The sequence below is a fragment of the Felis catus genome, chromosome A3 (genome assembly GCF_018350175.1).
Source record: "Felis catus isolate Fca126 chromosome A3, F.catus_Fca126_mat1.0, whole genome shotgun sequence".
Classification (NCBI taxonomy): domain Eukaryota; kingdom Metazoa; phylum Chordata; class Mammalia; order Carnivora; family Felidae; genus Felis; species Felis catus.
In genome coordinates, this window is record NC_058370.1 from 27,321,941 (window position 1) to 27,328,386 (window position 6,446).

General features: G+C 39.3%; 1 pseudogene; it reads right to left on the reverse strand.

Annotated features, from left to right (window-relative positions):
* Nucleotides 1–408: 408 nt before the first annotated feature.
* Nucleotides 409–4,757, reverse strand: LOC101088232 (annotated as a pseudogene).
* Between the last annotated feature and the right edge of the window lie 1,689 nt (nt 4,758–6,446).

The following is a 6,446-nucleotide window of genomic DNA, read 5'->3' on the forward strand; positions in this document are numbered from 1 at the left end:
AGAAAACCTAACAATGTAATTCTCTGTTAATAAACAGAAAAGGATTATAGGATTACCTTAAATGATACAGAGAAAGTATTTTATAAATTAAAAAAACTAACTATAGGGGCGCCTGGGTGGCTCAGTCGGTTGACCGTCCGACTTCAGCCTGGGTCACGATCTCGCGATCCGTGAGTTCCAGCCCCGCGTCAGGCTCTGGGCTGATGGCTCAGAGCCTGGAGCCTGCTTCCGATTCTGTGTCTCCCTCTCTCTCTGCCCCTCCCCCGTTCATGCTCTGTCTCTCTCTGTCTCAAATATAAATAAACGTTAAAAAAAAAATTAAAAAAAAAAAAACTAACTATAGTAGAAGATCCTAAGAAATTAGAAGAAAAGAACTCACTAAACATGCTAAAGACTAAAGGTCAAACTCTTGGGGAGAATGTTATATTTAAACAAGGAATTTTGGATACATTCCATTTAGAACTGGAAGGAAACAGTGCAAATGTTTACTGTAACAAGGGAGAACATGGCCCATGCTATTAGGAAAAATAAGAAATAGGTGCAAGGACGGAAAAGGTGGAGATATAATCGTCATTACTTGCAGATGAGACAACCCCTTACCTGGAGAAACCAACAGAATCAATCAAAGAACAAACTAAGAGAATTCAGAAGAGAGTTCAACAGGTTTGCTGGATATAAGGTCAACTCATGAAAATCAAAAGCATTTTTCCATGTTACCAGTGATCACGTGGAAGCACAGTCTTCCCACTTAACCATTCTAGTAATATCCAAACCATTTGTCAATTTTTATAAATTGTTGATGCAGTCTTCTATTTTGCTTGGCTGTTACTGTATAAATGTTGCTTTGGTTTGAGTTGGTTAAGAATAAGAAAATACATCCAACTGCTCTCAAAGGGCCCTTTGTTTTATGGCCCTTGTTAAACAGCAGGACCAAGGCTCACATTCTATACTCTATATGGCTCCAAAGCCCATGCTCTTTCCACTGGACTACATTTTTCCCCTTGATGTTGGGACTTTGTAGGCTATGCCTAAAATCTAAATTCATTAATCTGGTGTTCAAAGTCCCCCACAATCCAACCTTCTCACTACTTACTAATTTGTATTTGCTAGCCCTTGGGCTAGATCTGGCCTTGCATCTGCTGCTAGGGACACAGAGATACTCAGTGCCCAAACTAATAAATTGGGTAAATGGAAAGTGAATAGGCAACATCACCTCTTTATCGTAGTTTCTGCGATTCTCTTTTAATGGGGCAAGTGAGCTTGCTTAAGCAAAAGTGAAGTACAGGAAAGGGAAGGAATAATGTTTCTCTTTGGCTTTACCCAAGGATGGATTATGAATACCTCAGTGCCAGGGGTTCTGTGCTTCTAAGTTCTGATAGATCTCCAAATAACCCTGAACTGCAGCTTGCTCAGCAGCTGGCCTGCTGGTCAACCCCGGGAAGGACTCACGAAAGTTGACCGTGCTTCCCTGCTTTGGTGTCACAATCTCACTGCATTCTCTACCCAGCCTCAACAAGACAGAGGTCTGCCCTCTGCTTCCAGGACCCTCCTCCTTCAGCTCCTCTCTGCTAGCAGGGAAAAAAGATGGAGATGTTTGGTGGCTTCCATAGAGCAAAGCTTACATCTGTTCTGTCTTTTTTTAATGACAATTTTTAGAAATTGTTTTTATTTTTAAGATTAAGTATCCTTGCTAACAATCTAGACACAGTTCTTGCAGATTCTTTGCATATACACCCATAAAATGGTTAAAAAATGATTCCCCAATTTTCAGGGATGGGATAGAAAAAAAGAACATGTTCATGGATGTAGCTGAATTCTCCTCGTTCTCAAAAAAATCTTTATTTTGCTACCAAGGCACTCATCAAACCATAAGGAAAGGCAATTTTTCAAAAAGCAAACAAAACCCCCAATAGAGATCTAAGTACCGGGCCCAAATTACCACCCCCCCCCAAAAAAAGACACTGCTATTGTAAAAAAAAAGTAGGAAGCCAAATCCCTATAGTTCATTAAAAAGCAACTTTTAAAAAGAATTCAGAAAGTTAAGATTGGAACTACAGTGATGCAGACAGGATAAAAAAGCAGATAAAAAAAAGTTTAGCTCGAGAATATAATAGGTTTTGTCCTATTCTAGCAGAGGTAATGGAACTTTGTGCTGCTGGAAATAATATTAAAATTGTCCTTACCAACAGAAGGTAGGGTGAGGTTAAAGGGAGAGAATATAGAACAAAAGACAGCAAAGGGACAAATTGTTCTGAATCTAGGCTTCCCAGGAAAGATGAATGGGGTTGAACTTCTTCTGAGCCACTCTCATTAAATTGTAGACTTGACTCAAAACCAGGGACTATGCACCACTAAGAAATAAGAAGTGACTCACAGGTTTATGGATATTAAAATATTTTTTTTTAATTATCTATAAATTTCTATTCTGAAAAGCAGTAGATCAAAATGAAGCCAGGCCATCCAGTCAGTTATAGAATAAAGGGCTCCCTCCAAAGAGAACTAATTTAGCAGAAATCTAGGTTGGAAGGGACGTCACATGGAACAAATGAGATGAGGTTCTCAGCACAATTTGAATAAGGCTTCTTACCCACCTCCATTTTAAGTAGTACCAAAGGGGCTCACATAAAATATATTAGAGGGATGCTTCTCAGAGGCAAAGCAGGTCGATATGTCTAACTCATGACCCCATCTCATTACCTAACGCTTGGGGAAGAAAACAAATATTTAATTTTTATTTATTTATTTTTATTTGAATGTAGTTGACGCACAGTGTTACATTAGTTTCAGGTGCACAACATAGTGATTCGACAAGTTTAGACGTTATGCCGTGCTCAGCACAAGTGCGTCTGTCCCCATACAACACTATTACATTGACTGTATTCTTTATGCTGTACCTTTTATTGCCGTGACTTATTAATTCACTGGAAGCCTGTATCTCCCACTCCCCTTCACCCAATAAAAATTTAATTTTTAACTACTCAAAGTTTGGGACACATTGTACTATTTATGTTTGAGATCCAGTTTTCATTTGCTGAGACTTACGGCTTATAATTTTCCCAATTATGCTCATTGAAAAATGTATGAATGTGCCTAAATAAGTAATACCATATGAAAATATAAACCTTGTTCTTCCATATCTTTTACATAGGAAGAGTGAATGAATGGCCCCCTAAAACTTCTACAAAGTTACTTTGCGTATTTAATAAAACTAAGCTAAACTATTTCACTTTCACATCTTGTGCAGTAGGAGGTAACCAGTCTTCAATCTCATCTTCCCAAATATCTCCATTAACATCCACAGCCTGTGTTAACTGTTACAACCAGTTAAGACATGGGGAATCAGGATCAGTGAAGTGTTCATAAGGGCCTGCTCTAGAGAAAGAACTCAACCCAACAGAAACATTGCATCCAAGCCATCTTGTTATATCCATCTAATTTCTCCATGGGAGTCTCACAACACAGGCAGGTTTTTTAATTCTTTTCTCGTCACTTCTTACTTTCCATCTCTTCCAGTGCCTTCTTACCACACCTCTGTTCCAAAAGTCTTTTACTGGCCTCGCCTGCTTGCAAGTACTCATTTCATAAAACTTAATTTTTCTGCAGTCACCTTATGTTGAGAGATCCCATATGGTAGCGTCAGCCTGAACAAGATACAGAAAGCAAAGTTGCAGCCAGGGAAGATGTCCATTGTGCAGCCAAGCTCCCACATTTCAGGTAGCTGGCAACATGACATCCCATCTGCCATCGAGTCCGCGGTGGCTGGAGGGGAGGGCGATCGTAACGGGAAAATAACTCTGCTTCTACTAGTTCTTTGACCTGACCCAGAGTGGCCACCAAAGGGCACCTGGGTCCTGGGCAGTTGAGGCATTGAACTTGGCCATCTCTGATCTGGATTTCAAAGTAGTCTTTCGGACAGCCTTTGAAGTACGCATGCCTGCACTTCCAAAAGTACATGCATTCACTCATTCACCACCCACCTTCTCACACAAACAGATATTGCACAGGAACAAGTTACCATTAAAGCATTTTATCTGCTGAGCTTGATCCAAGTCCAAGATTTCCTGGCTCAGACTCAACCGTGATTCCACATCCTGTGTGGGGCTCTCACCCACAACTTCCTCTTGCTTATATCAGGTCTGGCAGGTCCTCCAAAGAGGCTTGAGCTACCCTCTGCACTTTTTTCTGAGAACCCATCTTGAGGTCAAAAGGAGAGACAATATTCAGCTAGGGTCTCTTCCTTAAGAAATTGCATCTGGGCAGGGTGCCTGGGGGGCTCAGTTGGGTGAAGCCTCGGATTTCCGCTCGGGTCATGATCTCATGATTCGTGAGTTTGAGCCCCGTGTCCTCTGTGTGGACAGTTCGGAGCCTGGAGCCTGCCTCGGATTCTGTGTCTCCCTCTCTCTGCCCTCCCCCCGCTCGCCCTCTGTCTCTGTCTCTCTCTCAAAAATAAACAAACATTAAAAAAAAAAAGAAAAGAAGAAAGAAAGAAATTCCGTCCAAGCAAACAGGACCACGCTGTCATGGTGTTCTTACAGCAGGTTGTCTAAGTGTTTGCAGAAGCAAATAGCGCTCAAAAATGCCTTCAGATTTTGTGAAAAGTCTAAGTAGATCCTGGTGTCTCCACCTTGGAGGGATTCTTGTTTTTTTTGTTTTTTGTTTTTTGTTTTTTGGTTTTTTTTTGCAAATGCATCTCCATCATAAATACTCACCAGGGCCAGCAATTCATCCTCCTGAGCTTCTAGGTTTTCTGACTACATTTACATCCAAGAAGCTGAGGACAATATGACACTACAGCCTGTGTTTCATTCCACTTTTGAAAGTGGTTCTTTTGGAAGGAGGAGAACTCTTGAAAAACAGTAGGTGTTCATTTATTGCTAGCAATCGTCATCATTATCCTTATTATCCTCACAACAGTCCTGGGAGGTAGGCGCTCATTCTTATCTCCATGCCTTTGCAGAAAATGAAGAAGTATCTACAAGCAAATTAGTAGAATTAACAGGAAAGCTTAATAACTTTTCTTGCTACAAGATCAACCACAATTGGCAAGTGAAGGAAGAGTATACAGTAGAAACCAAGGGTAGAATGGTAGTTACCAGGGTTCTGAGGGCAGGTGAGGGGAAATGGAGAGACCTTTGGTGGTCCAAAGGTATAAACTCCCAGTCATGAGATGAATTAAGTTCCGGACATCTAATGTACAACATGGTGACTAAAGTTAACAATACAGTATCGTATATGTGACGTGAAAGTTACTAGGGGAGTAGATCTTAAATGTTACCCCACAGAAAAAGGGTAACTATGTGACAGGATGGAGGCATTAGCTAATGCTACAGTGGTAATCCTTCTGCAATATGTAAGAGTATCAAATCATCGTCTTCTACACCTCAGACTTACACAATGTTGTACGTCAATTGTATCTCAATAAAGCTGGGGAAAAAGTCATTAGGACTACTCAAGGTATTTTCTCCCTCTCTGAGAAAAGTTATTTAAATCAATGCGCCCACACATAAAATTCTGCCAAAAAAAGAGAATACAGGTAAAAGAAAAGACACATTTACAATGGAATAGAAAAACATCAAGTAACTAGGAACAAAGCCAAAGAGAGTCAAGATTTCTATGTGGGAAACAAATAAATTGAGATCAATTCAAGAAGAGTAAAACCTCACCTCCTATATGATGTCAATATTCTCCAAATTGATCTGTAGATTCAGTGTGACCACAATCAAAATCCCATGTGTTTTCTCTTTATGTGCATTGACAAGCTGATTCAAAGATTTGCAGACACAAATGGGCAAAGAATAATCAAGATAATCTTGAAGAACAAAGTCGTAGGATTTAAATTCTGATATTCTAAGATTTATCATAAAGCTACAGTAATTAGGAAAGTGTGACACTGAGGCAAAGATAAATGAACTAAGTAAACAAAATAGAGTCCAGAAATAGACCTAGTCATCCATGACTAGTGGAGTTCTGAGAAAAATGTCACAGCAGAGTAAGGGAGAAAGGATAATGTTTTCAATAAATGGCGCGTTATCAATTGGATATCCATATTGAAAAAAATCTCACACCATCCACCTAAATCAATTCCATATGGATTATAGATCTCAATAAGGATGTAAAACCTTCTTACTAACTTTCTAGAAGGAACATAAGAGAATATGTTTATGATCTTAGCATAAGTAAAGTTTTTTTTTAAAACATAAGTAAAGATTTTTAAACTAACCATAAAGGAAAAGAGACAGATTTGACCTCATTAAAATTAGGAACACTTGCTGAACAAAAGATGTCAGTAAGATAGAGAAAATAAAAGTCATGGAAGCTATTTTTAAAACATATAACCAACAAAGATATTGTATCCAAGCTCCATAAACATTTCTTACAAATCATTAAGAAAAATTCAGACCACACTGCAAGAGAAAAGAAGGTCAAAGTCTTGAACAGACATTTCA